Here is a 16223-nt window from a genome sequence, read left to right as displayed (position 1 = left end):
GGAGAACTTGCACTGAAGGGGAGTTGAGAGATTCCTTGAGAGAGTGGGACCGCTCTGGGGAGGAGGCACAGCCTCTTTGTTTCACTGGAAAGACGAGTGTGGAGTCCCCAGTCACGAGGCCTGTGGCTGGTGCCTCGTCAGGAGGACGTGAGTGAAATCCGAAGTGGGTGTCTGCGTGGCGCGGCTACAACGTGACAGCTGCCGCCCTCCCCCCACTTCTTCCCAGCCCTTGCCACCCCCACCCGCTTCCGAGCGAGGAAGCCTGTCTGGCAGCACCCCTCAGCTGTCATACCACATCAGTTTTTGTAGGTTCCCAGCTAGTGGAAAAGTGCCAAACGCGAGCAGATGATCTACTTAATGAAACGCTCAGGAAGAAAGCTTCAGTTCCAGTTCTTAGGGGGCTTACATGCGACATGAAGGCCCTCCTTTTCCCAGAGCTTTTCCGAATTGTTCGCGGGGGGTGCCATCCAAAAACCGTGTCGTGTTTCTGAACCCTGGAATCCACTCATGCCTTCTCAGAACCCTGTCACACATTGCGGAGTCCTTCCTTCTGGGGGCAGACATCGAAAATACTGAATAGCAAGATGGAAGTTGATTCTATTTGTTCAGCATCAGTGAAAGGCACAGTACACGACTGATCCTACAAAAGAAAAATGAAATGAGACGTCTCCTCGTGGACGTAAACCAATTGAACAGCGAGTCATTTATACCAGCTGTCAGCTCCAAATCAGGTCGTGTATCTATCTGTGCACATGTATGTGTATGCTGCTCTAATCTGTAACATCTGCCTAGGGTTTTATGATTTACAAGGCTCTTTTATATCCTTTGTCTGGTTTTATTTTATATCAGCCCCATGAAGTTGATATTAGTATTCTCCCCACTGCACAGTGGAGGCTGCCGAGGCTCTGCTGGGACAAGTCGCTCCCCACAGGGTGTGAGCTAGGAAATAACAGGACCTGGGCTTGAAGTGAAATCTCCCAAGTCCGGTTCCAGAAGGTGCACACCAGTAGATAGAATTGCCAGTGTACTCCATACCTGGGATTGAAGCACACTGTGTTCTCAGGCAACGTAAGAAGTTAATCACTGGCATTACATTTGCATTGATTGCAAGATGGTCAAGGTGTGAAATATACCAGAACAAGGGGTAGGGCAGAAGACCACAATTGCGTGTATAGTGCTCTTCAGTTGTTACTGTTCCTGGTTGAGGTCTAGGTACATCATTTGGCTGTTGAGAAGCTGGAGGCTCAGAGGGGCTGGAGGACTCACTGAGGTCTCCGAGATCAGAAGGAGCCATTTGATCCCGTGGACACTTTGTACTCTCCCGTGGAACTGGGTTACCACAACCATATAGAAGTATAAAATGGAAATACGTTTTATATGAACAGACAACATGAAAAGGGGATTCAGTAAATGAATGAACTGGGATCAGTGGGACACTTTTCCAGAAGAAGCAGAAGGAGAGGCCTGCTCAGGACCTGCTAGCAGCGAGCTTGAGACAGGCTCCTGATCCCCCAGCCTGAGTTGGGCCCATTGCCCCTTGGGTCCCAGCTTCAGCAGGCCTTTGGGTGCTAAATTCTGTGTAGGTCTTTGAGCTGGCAGGTAGGAATGTTCCTGGGGTTGATCCAGTTCTCTGTTGCCAGCTTCACAGTGGGAGGAGAACCTTCCATTCCTCATGGCAGCAACCCTCCCTACTAAGTGAGACTGTGATCGCAAGCTCCTATCAAAAAGTCCGTATTTCTCAATGGTGAGTCCTCATTAGGGCTCCCAGTTATTTTTAGACGGGAACTTGGTATTTTCTGTTCCGTCCCACTTTGTTTTCCTGCCTAGCTGGGGTTATATTTTCTGCCTAGCAATAATTTGGAACTGCCTTATTTTTAGCTCTGTTTTTCTTCCCGTGACTTCCTTTCTCTTCCAATTTAATCCACACTCAAATAGGCTTCCTTTCCCACCCCACTTTCCCCAGTTCTCATCCACTGGGTCCTAGAACTAATCCAGAAGGCAAATGCTCAGCCTCATCTCGCTCCAGGTGACAGCAAGAGGAAGACCCTTCAGCAAGCCCTGAGTAGCTGCTTGTGACCTGGGTGGCTGCTTTTCACTTATGAAAGTTTCTTCATCTGTCACTCACCCATGTGCCCCTGACTCCCTACATGTGTACCCACCTGAGAAAAAAATGCTTCTGGCTCCTGCACCCCACCTCCACAGAAAAACCTGCAGCGGTGAAGGGGGCGGGTCCGAGGGGCTTCTTTAGCATTAGGCCGCTAGAGCGCCTCACATGTGAGTGTGTCGTTCTGGGCGTGCGTGTACACACGTGAATGTACACACATCCATACATGTACATGTGTGTCTTCTGGTGCTCCTTAGGCCCTATCTCTATTCACAGACCAGAAACATTTGACTCTGGCCCACGGCCGCTTCACAGATAACACTTGTGCCACACTAGCTTTGTTAGGCCACGCTGGCTTTGTTTGCCACATTTCCACTGCCGTGTGTGCAGTGAGTGGCAAGGCAGCACGGAGAATCCAGTTTAAAACTTGAGGAAACGGGCCCAGGGAGACCAGACTGGCCCAGCTCCAGGCACGAGATAAAGACCTGGGGCCCCTGTGCACTGCTTGGCGTCTCCCAAGCCTTTGACGGCTCCCTGTTGCCTCACCACTAAAATGCAAGCCTCTTAGACTAAGCAGTACTTGAAAAGGTTGTGTTTTAGGCCATGAGCTTCTTTAGGGCAGGCACCGGGGTTGATTGATCAACATTTCCCATCAACCAGCAACACAAGTGCTCAGTAGGGTGAGGGAGTAAAACTAGTTAAACTAGTTGCCATATCTGGCCCTCTTCCCTCGAACCCTCTAGCTTGGGGATTTCCAGAGTCTGGGCTCTCAGTCCATTTCCCAAAGTATGTTTCTTGTGTCGGAACCTGGAATCCTGTGGATAAGAACTTTTGTACTTCTTGTAATCCCTTCTGATCCCCTCGGCAAGGAGCCATCTTTCGGGAGGCAACCACTTCTGTAACTAACTGGTCATCAAGGTATAAAGCCTTGGCTAGAAACCTGAGCCCACCCCCACTTCCCAAGCGGTAGCCTGTGTGCTTATCACCCGTCAGGTTGATTCGGGTTCCCAGCTCGCTGATCAACATTGGTTGATGGCAATTACCTTGACTTGTGACCTAGGAGAACAGATAACAAGCTCCTGGGAGAGTGGGGACCCTCTGCAGTGTGACCATTGGCCCCCCAAAAGCGATCAGACCTACTCTTGCAGCTGTGTGTCTCGGGAAAGCTTTCATCTTTTGTGGTGCCCAGGCTGTAACTGCAGATCTTTTCCTGCATTGTGTGCCTCCATCGATGACCAGGGCTGTGTCTGGAGGTCATGTTGTAATAAAAACACGTGTCTTAGAGTGAAAAACCAAGACAGAACTTCCTCTGAACTCTATTTCCTAAACTTCAAGTGTGTAAACATGACATGAAATGGAAATTGTTTAGAAACAGTCACAAAAGCAGAAGCTGTTGGTCTAAAGCCTGTTCCACCGGAATGTTAAGTAGAAGAGGAGGGAATTCCACAGTTAAGTAGAAGAGGAGGGAATTCCACAGCCGGTGCTTCCTGAAAGCAGCAGGGAGCGAGTGATAAGGACCGCACGCCCACGGAGAGCAAATGATCCCATCTCCCTGAGCAGCCCGGCCATTGCCTCCTTTTCCCGATGCCTCCTGTTTCCTGATCTGTCCTGGGGTCCTGTAAGATTCCTGGCACGGTGCCTGGTGCACAGCAGACCCTCAACAAGTGCCATCAGCACCTCCACTAACAGTAATAAAAAAGAGGACGGTTTCACGTACCACATCTGCATGTGAAACTTCTTTTTACAATTTCTTCAATTTTTAAAAAACTTTTAAAAAATTTATTACATAAAAAAAAACATTTTATTATATTAAAAAAAAGATTCGGCATACAAGCATAGAGGAAGTAAAAGGTGAAGTCTCTCTCCAGACTCAAGGATTGTTGGTAATAACCTATGTATTCGTTTGGCCTTCCCCCATTCGCTTCCAGAACTACACGTCTCCCAGTATTCCAAGCATGTTTTCTACATAAATGCTCTCCTACAAACACTGTTCTGTGTTACAGACCTTCCTCAAGGTCATCCATTCTTACTTTCTTTTTTTTTTTTTTTTTTGGCATTTATTTTTTGAGAGAGAGAGAGAGAGCATGAACGGGAGGGGTAGAGAGAATCTCAAGCAGATGCCACGTGGAGTGTGGAGCTGGACTCGGGGCTCGATCTCACTACCCCAAGATCATGACCTGAACTGAAACCAAGTCGGACGCCCATCTGACGGTGCCACCCAGGCGCCCCACGAGGTCGTCCTGTCTCTTGAGTGCTTCTGTGCTGTGACTGTGGCACAGTGTATTCCGTCGTTCCCCTATTTGTAGACTTCTAACTTATTTCCAGTTTTTTATTCTTAACATTCTGAAGCAAACACCCATGTGTATATACTTCTGCATGCGGGTCTGGGTATTTCTGGAGGATCGATTTCCAGAAGTGGAACTTACCATTTCCAGTTTTTACTCCCTCCACTGGTCTATGATATAATGTTCCCTTCCTCAGGTAGACAGATATTTTTTAAATTTTTTTTTTCCTGTGCTAAATTCTGAATTTGCAAAAGGCTCTTTGTTTCTGTTCCTTCAAGCAGTATTTACAGAGCATCTGTGGAGCCAGATTCTGTGCTAGGAGTTGCAGGAGATGCGTCTAGAGGGATTGGAGTTGAACTTGGCCCTCAGAAGCTGGGGCGGGCATGAGAGCCCAGCATGCAAATGGCTAGAAACCGTAGTAGAGAGTCCCAGGGTCCCTGGGCTGACTGCTGACATTGAGGTTATGGGGCGGCCGGGACGGGGGAGTGAGAAGAGATGTCAGGGACCCCTTCCCAGCTTCTTGAAGAAGGGTGCCAGTGAGAGTGTCGGGTGCATGTTTTAGCTGCTAAGGGGGTTCAGTACCTAGTGCCCCAAACTGAGCAGATGACCTGGGACCTGGGGCCTCTGAGGCTGCAGTTTCAGACCTGGGCACCCCAGAGGGAGCCAGTTGGAAGGGGCACCGGTGGTGAGGTGGCTGTCTCCACCAAGAATCTCAAGGTGCCTTTGCTCTAGTGTTCTCAGGGTTGATGACACCTGTGTGAACACGGTATGGTGTCTCTTCGGAGACCTTTTTAGGCTCCTGAGAAGGGGCTGTTCTTGTGTCTCCCAGCACAAAAACATTGATTCTGCAGATGTTTCTTTTCAAATACTTCTTGGGATGGCTGTATGGATGGTGTAATCTAGCAGCTGCTCATGGGAAATCACTGCTTGAAAGCAATCCTGGACAGGCATTATCAGGTCCCTAACTCGTGCGTAGCAGCACCACACACGTTCCCCTCACCCACTTGTCTTTCAAGCAAAATGAAAAACACTTTCTTGGGTTGTTGTGCTATAATACCAAGAAATACGAGATATGACAGTAAAATTGGGAGGATTAGTCAAGTGGGAATTGTGCTGGTTTCTCACTCAGACTTTGGCAAGTCCTTTCCATCCTGGGTCTCCCATGTGCCCCATTAAATGGGGGTGCTGGCTCTGCCTACCAGGGTCTGTCCCATCCAGTGGTTATAAGAACCTAATAACAAAGGGTTTGGATGGCCAGAAAATACTATATGGAAGGAGGGAGTCTAGCTGTTGGTTTTTTATTGAATTTGGGTTGACTCCTGGTCCAGGTAGGGATCCCTGCCAAAATCCTTGGTCTCACAGTAGCAGGATTCTCATTGCATATTGTGGTTGAATTTTGGAGGAGTTTGCTGGAAGTTAGTTAGGATGCCAAGGTCAGGGACCCCACACGCTGCTGGTAGGATGGGTCCTCTTATTTATGTCTCCTTCTTGGCATGCCAGAGCCACAGCTCTGGAACAAGAGGCATGTGTGAATATCCACCCTTACAGAAAAAAAACTGAGGGACTCTGGAGGCAGAAAAGCCTCCAGGATCTCTGTGTCACCCCCTCCCTCCTCACCTGTAGGAATCTTAGCCCCCGTGGATCAGGCAGCTGGCCAGGGTGACACAGCTGGTGAACGGAGGCCAGGCGAGTCCCAGGCTGGCCGCCTCATCATCACCATCCAGAAGGCTGAGGTTGTCTAAGTCCCTGGGGGGATTAGTTCCTCTTGAAGCAGTTCCAGCTTGAGAAAGGCTGGGGCAGAGCTTGCCAGATCTCAGCAAGTTGCTTCCGGCCAGGCAGCTGCACCAGGCACAGGGCACGATGCCAGCAACACCCCACGGCGTGAGGCAGTGACCCCATGACTGGCTTTAGGGCTGCCACCACCACCAGATGGGTATGGGTGAGGTATGACCAATTTGACTTCCGACCTGGCGTGTGGCAAGAGGGGCTGTCAGGTAAAGGTGAAGGGAAGGGTTGTGCCTGGAAGAAGTCTCTGGCTGTGCCCTGGGAAGCTGACCCCTATGCCTGATGCCAGTTTATAATCCCTTGCTTAAGACCAACAAGACTGGAGACAGCAGCATGTGTTGGCCACCCTCTAAAGATGAGGGTGCGTTAGAATGCCTCTTTAATGGGCATTCCTCTTCCTTGTGACACCTTCCTGTGCTTCCTTTCCTTTCCTTCCTTTTCTCTTTTCCTTTCTCTTTACCTTCCTCTTCCCCTCCCCTCCCCTCCCTTCCCTTCCCTTCCCTTCCCTCCCCTCCCCTCCCCTCCCTTCCTTTTCTTTTCTTTCCTTTCCTTTTCTTGACACAGGGCTCAATCCCAGGACCCTGGGATCATGACCTGAGCCAAAGGCAGATGCTTAACTGAGCCACCGAGTCTCCCCCTCCTTGTGCTTTGTGCGCAAAGTGCCTGACCACAATGATTACTTTAGGGACCTGTGTGTGGTCCTAGTCAGATAAGCCCTGAGATGACCCGATGACCTAATGAGCAAAGCGATGACCAGAGAGAGGACGTGGCCCGTGGCCATCACTCGGCACAGTGGAGCCAGGACCCCACTCTTCTGCTGCTTGCTTCCCTTGCTGACCTGAACTCATTCATGTGATTGTGGACCCAGAGGAGTGCAGGGAGCCCCAACTTGGCTTGGAAAAGCAGCGTAGACAATTGCACAGTTCAGAACACGGGCTTTGGAGCCAGACTGCCTCCATTGCTGGCTTACCATGTGACTGCCTTTAAGGTGGTGATGTCAGCAGCACCCTCTGGCAGAGCTGTCGTGGGAATGAAACGGGGAGCCCGATGCATGGCACTTAGCACAGACCCCACCAGAGCACACACACACCACCACCCCCAACAGCTGGCACCGAGCGCTCACTCATTCTTAGAGTACGTTGTAAAGACTGGAGCCTTTGAGATGGAGGCTGAACCAGTTGATTTGCCTGACCTGCAGATTTCTTACCAGTCCGGTGGGGAGGGGGCTTGGGTTTGGTCATGGCCCTTCCAAGATTCCATGAAAGTGGGCCAGTGACACTGCTCAGGTGAGGGACGTAGCCATGACTGGTATGGCATGAAAGTCTGTCCCCTGAGGTTTTATCACATATTAGTGTGTGGCTGGAGGCCTCTGGAAGCTGGGACCCCACTGCACCCAGTAGACTGGAATATTGCACAGGGGACATAGAGGGAGGTGGGCCCTCTTTATAAATACTGTCCGTCAATACCCAGAGGACAGAAGATGGGGCTTGTGTCTGCCTCTACTTGCTGAGGCCCCAGGTGGTCCCTGCAGGGCTCTGGCCTCTGTCTGCAGCACAGGGGTCATGGGAAACCCGCCCCCTCAGGAATGACTTGAGAATGCAGTTGCCCCCCTGACCTCTGCCCCTCATCCTGGTGGAAATGCTTGCATTTGGGTCCTTCGCAGGAGCGTCTGTCCATCTGGAGCACTGGGCATCCTCTTTCCCCTTCTTGAAAGGGTGAAGCCCTAGCTGTTTGCAGGGTTAGACCCTCAGATCATCAGCCCCTGATTGCCTGGTGTTTCCCATCAGCTTCTGGAAAAGACTTTGAGGAAAAACACAAACCTAATCAGGGTACCTGATCCACTTTTTCCAGTTTCCTGCCCTTTCAAGTATGTACCTCTCCTGGCATTCAGGGCCCTCCAGAGCCCAGTTCCAGTTTCCTTGTCTGGCCACTCCCTGTCCTTTCTTCCTCATGAGCTCCGAGCCCATGGCAGCTCACAGTATGTGGTTCTTCCTCAGAACCCCTCGAGCTTTCCTCTCTGTCCACATCTTCGCTGGGGTTCAACATGCCCTTCTCCTGGGGCCCCTCATCTTTACCTGTCTGTCCTTTCCTGACTCAACCCAGGGCTCACCATATACCATCTGTGAGACCAGGCAGATCCCTGGCCCTTGAGGAGCCTTCTTGCACTAGGACTTGAGAATCTGTGAACTACCATCTCGCTGAAGGTTTTCGAAATCCCTGGGACAGCATTTACTGTCTGCCTCCACAGAGCCGCCACCGTCAGAACCAGGTTAGTCCCAGCTGGGCCTCTGACCCCAAGCCTCAGTTTCTGCACTGTAAAATACAGTAGCACTTGCCTCTGTGCGCCGTGGGGATGAGGAATGATATACACCCAGCGCCCAAGTCAGTGCCTGGCCTGGACAGGTGCTCAGTAACTCCTATTAATCAGTCAGTGCTTATGGATGGTGACATCCCGATTCTCTGGCTGAACCATGAGGTCTGGTGGAAGGCAGGAAGGAGCCTTGTCTCACCCACTGTGAGTGCTCAGCATCTGGCCTGGGGCCCACCTTAGGGCACAGTAAGGGCTCAGTGGATGCTAGAGGAAGAAAAGCAGGCGGGCTCCTTGATGGCCTGTGAATTGGGTCTTGCAGTTGCAATGGAGTCAAAAAGCTGTCTCTTAAGGAAGTTGCCATTCTGAATGGAGACTTGTTTATGTACTGCTTTGAGCCCGGGAGCAGCCAAGATCCTGGAGCAGCAAGTTCGCCTCAGTGAGTCTCCACAGGGGATGGCGACAGAACCCTGGCCTGCTGCCTCTCAGAGGCCTCAGCACGCCAGAGCTGTCCCTGGAAGAGCATAGAGTGACAGGCAGGCCTGAAGGACTCAGCTATAATTGCAGAGAGGGCCTGAGGGCTCTGTGAAGAGGCCCCCGTGGCCTTTGAAATCATGAGGTAAGCATATGTGGTGTCACCAGGTGCACAGACTTGTCTCCCCTGTGGTGCCACGCCACACGGGCCCTCGAGGGAAGACCCCATCAGACCCCATCATGGTTGCTGATGGAGGGAAGGGAGCAAACTGGGCTCCCTGACTCAGACCGGGGCCTTTCCCTCGCCCTTGGGCTGAGCCGAAAAGAGCTAGTGGTGCAGGTTCTGCCAGGCAGCAGGCCCTCTGCTCCCTTAGTCGTGACCATTGTTCTCGCGCCCCACCCCCAGCTTCCGCAAAGGTCTGTCTCCGCTTCTTGGGTGTTTCTGTGCACGCCTGGAAAAGATGGTAAGAGAACTCCAATTAGTCAGTCTCCTGGCTTCTAGACAGCTCCGGAAACCAGACCAGATAGAGGAGGAGGAGGTGGGGCCTCCTGCTCGTGCTGCATTGGGTTTATCTAGGCTTCATCTCCGAACCTCCCTGCCCCGCCCTAGTTGGCCTGCAGCGTCGACCCAGGACAACTCCTGCTGCCCCACGCCGCCACCTGGGCCTCCGAGGGCTACCTGAATTCAGATATTCGTTGAAGCACCTCAGTCAGGAGTCGGGCCTTTCTCCAGCAAATGCTTTAACAGTTCAGATGGGGATGAATGTCCCCCGTCTCCCCTTTGATGTGGCGCCCTGGAACTTGGCTGATTTCCAGCTGCATGCCTAATTAGGAACAGCCCCCCACCCCCAATCCTGTGCACCTCCTCACTCGGTGAGGAGACTCGGTCTGTGGTGCTGGGTGTGATTTTAACACCTCAGCCCGGACTGAAATAGATGCCCCGGCCTCTGGAAGATTTAAGAACTAGACAGTCTGACAAAAGAGATGTCAGGAAGCGTCTGGGAAAGACAGGAGGAGGAGTCCTGGTTCAGGATTTAGAGGACCCTAGTCTCATCCCTGCTACTTTCTTCCCTTCCCCAGGTCTCAACTTCCCAATCTGTAAAATGTAGTGATTAGACTGCTGATCGTTGAGACCTCCCCTGCGTGCTTCCTGTGAGGCACCAGAGTCAATCCAGAGCCGGGGTCCCCTATGGGGACAAGAGATTGCCAAAGAGGCAGCGAAAGTCGGAAGTTTTGGATCCAGAAGTGGAAGTAGGCATAGAGGTTGGTGTTGAAACCCTTCTATTTCGACTGCAGGGTTGACCTGTCAGATTTCAGGAAGCAGACCTTTCATGGCTCTGGGGGACCAAGGGCAGTGTCTGAGGAGGAAGGATCTTGGGCTGGTGTTCCAAGGAAGCCCAATAGTAGTAACTGCAGTAACAGCCATATCTTCGGAGTGCTTTCTGTGCACCAGGCACCGTTCTAGAAGCTGAATGCATGTGAATTCATTTAACTCTCATAACATCCTTCCAAGGGGGATACTGTCATTACCCCCTCCAGAGACACAGAAACTGGAGCGGCTTGCCCTGGGTCCTCCCCTGGAGCCAGGCCCCGGCCCCACGCAGTCTGGCAGAATTTGTGTTTCCAGCCACTGCACTGTCCTGTGGAACCTGTCACTCACCTGGACCTAGGGCTTTGCCTTCCTCCAGCTGGATGGTATAGGCAGTCAGTGAAGGGTTCATTGTTCTAGTAACTAGCAGCCTTGAACTTCTGAGTCTAGCCTACCCCTATCTCAGGCATCTTAGGCATGGGTCCTGTTGGTTTCCAAGCCATGATGTGGGAGAGGTCTGGTGGCCCAACCAGGCACGCCCATCACTAGCTGAGTAGAGGGGTTTTTGGCCTGGGAATGGAGGCCTCGTGGGCCACGCATCCCTACTGAGCTCTGCCACCCTATGATTTGGGATCTAGTGTCAATTCCCAGACAAGCCCAGCTGGGAAAATTAGAGGCGAGGGGCCTGCAGGCCAGCGTCTATCATTTCCAGCCAGGCTTCTGCACGTCTGTGCCAGCCTCTCCCCGCCCAGCTCCACCCTGCCTGGAGGGTCTGAGGCACCTCTCTTCAGATACTCGTGGGGGTGCCATCCTGTGGCATCCAAGAGTATCCAGAACCCACTTCTACCTGCCTCCCGTGTCCTCTCCCACCGGGGCCCCTGGACGGCCCACCTCCCCCTCATACACCTTGTGCTTCCAGCCCCCGTGCCTTTGTTTCAGTCCTTCCCCCATCACACGTCTGCTTTTCAGGCCGCACCACTGTGCTGCGACCTCACGGCCAGATTCCCAAAGGCCCTCCCAGGCTTCTCCGAGCCCCGAGTGGTAGTAATCACATCTCCTGCTGTTGAGGATCCTGAGCCATGTCTGTGCTGGAGACTCTGGCTCTCCTTCACCAAGGGCATCTCGAAGACCAGGATCGTATCTCCATCTGGCTCTTGTGCTGGCCATTTGGTAGAGTCTGGCTGGGTTAGAGGAGGGGTGGGTACCGGTGCTGCTGGAGGAGCCTGGGTGCCCCAGGGATGCACACGGATTTCGACCTCGGCCTCGGCCTCCCAGAGACCTCCGTTCAGGGGCTCCTGGGTGGCTCAGTGGATTAAACCTCTGCCTTCAGCTCAGGTCATGATCTCAGGGTCCTGGGATCGAGCCCCGCATCGGGCTCTTTGCTCAGCGGGGAACCTGCTTCCCCCTTTGTCTCTGCCTGCATCTCTGCCTACTTGTGATCTCTCTCTGTCAAATAAGTAAATAAAATCTTAAAAAAAAAAAAAAAAAAAACTAAACAGAGACCTCCTTTTCCTGGTCCTGAAGGGAAGGTCAAGAGGTAAAGAAAAACTTTATTTTCTTGTCGTCTTTTTACTAGTAAGATATTTGCCATGAGGTATTACACATTTCCATCTGCTTTCAAAATAGAGATTTGAGGTTGTCCATCGTTTTCTTAAATGTCTGTAATCAGGCCATTGTAATGGAAATCAAAGTCCATATAGAAGGAAGGGTGAGTGAATCTTCTTGAAGTGAAGCAAAATTAACTCTGAGCTTCCTGGCAGCCAGAGCACAGAAAGGGAGGGCAGGAGGGCAATGGCACAGAGCTGGTGAACCCTGGTGTAGAGTGTCACTTGTTGCTTGTGGACTTGGGGAACCGTAAGCCCTTATCAGATCTACTCAGGAGCCTCTTGGTTTGCGCTGGGCTCTGTCCTGGGCCCCTCACTCAGATACTCCCCTGGCCCTTACCTCTCAACCCGCCACAGCCCTTGGTCAACACACCTGCCTCTATACCTTTGGTGAGTGTAGGCTCCCAGGGCCCCTTCCGGGCCTGACATTCTCTGATTCTAGAGAAAGTGCTGATTAATTGATTAATTGATTGATTGATTTTTTTTTCTCTTTCTCTGTGTATGATTCCACTTGACAACCTTTCCATTCTAGAGAGCAACAGAAATCCCACCCTGTCAATTTAATGTTTCTGTTCCTTGCCGAAGAGGCATGAAATCACAGCCTGCCACTGGTATTAAAGGTCATTTTCCATGAATTTATAGTAGGTGATGTCCAGATAACTTGTGACTTAAAACATATGGTCACCAGCTCCCCCTGTAAGATTAGTCTCTCAACCCTCACAGATCAGTCTGGGTTATAAGGAGGGTGGGTCTAGTCATTAGGCAGGAGACAGTGACGTCTGGTGAGCTGACCTGGTGCAGTGGCCCTTGACTTCCTGGGGCCCTGGGTGAGCCTCTCCTGGGAAAGAAGATGCTCCTTAAATGAGCATTTTCTCAAGGGCAGCTGCTTCCGAAATGCACATAGCTCCTGTAAGCCCAATCTTGCTTCAAACCATATTTACTTTCATGGGCTCCTGTCTTAATTACATTGTTTCTTCCCTGGCATCCTAATTCATTATTTAAAACAACTTTCAGAAATAATTACACAGTAATTCCTTCCTCCATGCATAGTAGCTGTTTACCTTCGCCTATCAGGCTGTCTGCCCTTTATTCGTGTGTGGCTATACTGACAACATTGGTGTCATCACAGTGTGCGTATTGTGGGCAAAGTGTGTGATGACAGTGTTCAGCAATTCCTAAGCAAGGAGCAGAATTCCCTTTGGGGCCTCATCTCCAAACAGTGGCCAGGACTTGTTTCGAAAGCCCACATTATGCAGTTTGCCCAACACGTCAACAATCTTGTATTTTACTTTTTAACGAAGCATAATTTCATGCACGCTCTTCCATGTAGCTACATAATCTTCAGATTTATCATTTTAATGGCTGCTTAATATTCCATCCAGTTAGCGTGCCATAATTTACTTAACTGTTCCCTATTGTTGCAGCCTTAATGAAAATTTGAATTCACCATGTACTACAGGGGGAAGCTTGGCTTAATGATTACCATTATAACATCCCCTGCCCTAACTGCATGCCATTACTAACCCAGCTTTAGGAAGGCACAGATGCCTTTGGAACAATAAATTCTGTATGAGAGGTGTACGCACAGGCCCCTCTGATTTAATAGCTAATCTGTTCACTGCACATGTTTTCCTTTTATGCTGGTATTTATATAGAATATCCGTGTCTCCTGCATATTGTGTAATACTAAACTGTATGCATTTGGCATATCGCTCCACATACTTTATCACTGCTGTCAGGGACTTCCATAAATTAACGGGAATTTCGGGGTAAGGAGTGGTTTCTGGCTGTCAGTTGTCGCTCATTTATCCCACCCGCACTCGTTGAATATCTGCTTGCGGCCAGACTCTGGGAGGGGGAGAGCAAGGGCACGCCTGACTACTGGAAGCCCACGGATGCGCATCTGTGAATTGCTTCACAGTAGCCAGGATTAAATGGTGATTCTCACACAAGTGCGTTAGTGGTTGCTGGTCTTGCTTATAAAGTAGGGTGAAGAAGAGGGTGGTCTTCTAGTGCCTGTCAGATGAAGCCCCAGTGTCCTCAGACCTCAGACTTTGCCAAGGACAGGAGGCTAGACTGCACTCGTTTCTACGAGAGAGACGCGGAAGGCGACAGTCCCAGACCAGATTCAGTAGTTTGGTAGATTTAGTGAATTACAGAGGTGTCTGTAGCATCTTACAGTTGGTATTCACTTTGAAGTGACCAAGTCCTACCTTTTATATCTCTTTCTTTTCCTCTCCCTCCCCCATAAAAAGGAAAACAACATCCTTAAAACTACTAAATGATCCCAGTTTACTCGGGGGATGCAGTAAAGCCATGTTTTGCCAAAGTATGGGACGTCTTCTCAGAGGGGACAGGATTTTAGGCGTGAGAACCATATAATGAGAGGTTTTTTTCCATTTTGTTCCCTCTCTTTCTAAAAAGAGAAAGCGTTTGCCAAAGAAAGTATTTCTGCGTGCCACTTGCACGCGCGCGCGCGCACACACACACACCTTGGCTCACTAGCACTGGCTCATGTCCCTTCTCAGCAGAGGGAAAGCAAACCTTGTGCTAGGCGCCCAGCAGGCAGTAGGACCTACCTGCTTGGTTTGTTCTCATTCATTCTTTTCACGCTGATCCACTGTTTTTAGTAAAGGATGATGTCTTATGGGTGGTTATATCAAAGTTTTCTCATAAATTTATGAACTCTAAAAAATGAGGCAGCATAAGCAAAAATAGAAAGGAATCACCCAGGCAGTACTTGGGAACAACACAGTTGTGAAGCTGGTGTGTGACTTCATGAGCTCTGGGAACGTTACCGTCCCATCAGTTACTGTCCACACTAACAGCACGGGCATGACATCAGTTGGCTTCTGCCGTGTCAGGGCGTGTGCTCGGGGAGTGTCGTCATTCCCGTGAGCCGGGCCTGGAACATGGAGCCCAGCCTAAAAACAACGCTCTCGCTCAGAAGGGCTGATGTCACCAGGTATCTCGTCAGCTCCTCTTCCAAGGCACGTAAGTTCCTGGCCTTCTACCGTGTCTTTATGCCATTGGATCTCTGATTTGGTGAATGCCTCAAGGGTCCTTTTAAGGGGCATCTGGGTGGCTCAGTCAGCTAAGCATCTGCCTTTGGCTCAGGTCATGATCCTAGGGTCCTGGAATCGAACCCCAGGTTGGGCTTCCTGCTCAGTGGGAGCCTGCTTCTCCCTCTGCCTGCCTGTTCCCCCCACTCATACTCTCTCTCTCTCTCTCTCTGTCAAATAAATAAATAAAATCTTAAAAAAAAAAAAGGAGTCCTTTTAAACAGTTCACTCTCAACAACCCTCACCCCTTTTATGTCAAACCCTGCCTCTCCCCCTCACCTCCTTGGACCCAGTGCTCCAGCAGAAGTGGGCAGTGAATAGACAGAGTTTTATTCCGCCTCATAAAGAAACAAAATTCTGACATGTGCTACAGCATGAAGAACCTTATAAACATTATGCCAAGTGAAACAAGCCTGTCACAGAAGGACAAGTACCATACGGTTCTCCTTACATAAGGTATCAGATTCATGGAGACGGAAATTAGCATGGTGGCTGCCGGGGCTGGGGGAGGGGAACATGGGGAGTTAGAATTTACTAGGTACAATTTCAGTTTGGGAAGAGGAAAAAGTTCTGGGAATGGGTTGTGATGATGGCTCTACAACAGTGTGAATGTACTTCGTGCCACTGAGCTGTATCATTAAAACTGGTTAAAATGACAGAGTTATATTATTACCACAGGGAAACAGAAGGGCAGTGAGTCTGTCTGTCCACTCCAGCCACCCCGCCTTGGCTCGCCTCGGTCCTACCACAGGGAATGCCAGCCCTCCTGTGTTGGCTTGTCAGAGTTCACGTGTCCTCTCTCCCCATCTGCCTCGTCCCTTACAGGCCCTGCACTGAGCCCCTCTGCCATGGGAATTTTGGTCATTTAGATGCCTGTTACACCTCTTCAGGAAGCAGTGGGCCTCCTCAGAGCAGTCTCTCCAGTGAACCCCTTCCATATGCCCCATGCAGGCCCTTCACACAATGGTGTTTAGGACCAAAGCAGGTAATGGGTGCCCCCTGTCTGGGGCCTGGGCTAGATGGGCAGGTACCCTTCAGCCCACCAAGGGCCAGACCTTGGCATCCTTTCCAAAGGATTAAGAGTTTCCCGCCCTTCTTTAGCAGTGAAACTGGACATGTGCTCTCAAGTCCCTCGGATGTGCTCATTGTGTCAGAAGATGGGCAGGCTCTGGCGGAGGCAGAAACACAGGGACAGGGGTGCTTGTGGGGCTTTGTAGGGGAGAAAATGGTGCTCCTGGGGAGGCTCTGGACTTGTTAGCTGAAGGAAAACTGGAGGATCATTTGGCCTAATT

At 50.7% G+C, this 16223-nt stretch overlaps 1 protein-coding gene across 1 annotated transcript in view; it reads left to right on the top strand.

Moving 5' to 3' along the window:
• Nucleotides 1–16223, top strand: part of SHB (SH2 domain containing adaptor protein B) — a 138466-nt gene that overhangs the window by 72587 nt on the left and 49656 nt on the right. The gene's annotated exons all lie outside the window — the stretch shown is intronic.

The sequence above is a fragment of the Lutra lutra genome, chromosome 13 (assembly GCF_902655055.1).
Source record: "Lutra lutra chromosome 13, mLutLut1.2, whole genome shotgun sequence".
Taxonomy (NCBI): domain Eukaryota; kingdom Metazoa; phylum Chordata; class Mammalia; order Carnivora; family Mustelidae; genus Lutra; species Lutra lutra.
The sequence above is the reverse complement of the archived record's forward strand: the minus strand, read 5'-3'. Positions and strand labels throughout refer to the sequence as shown.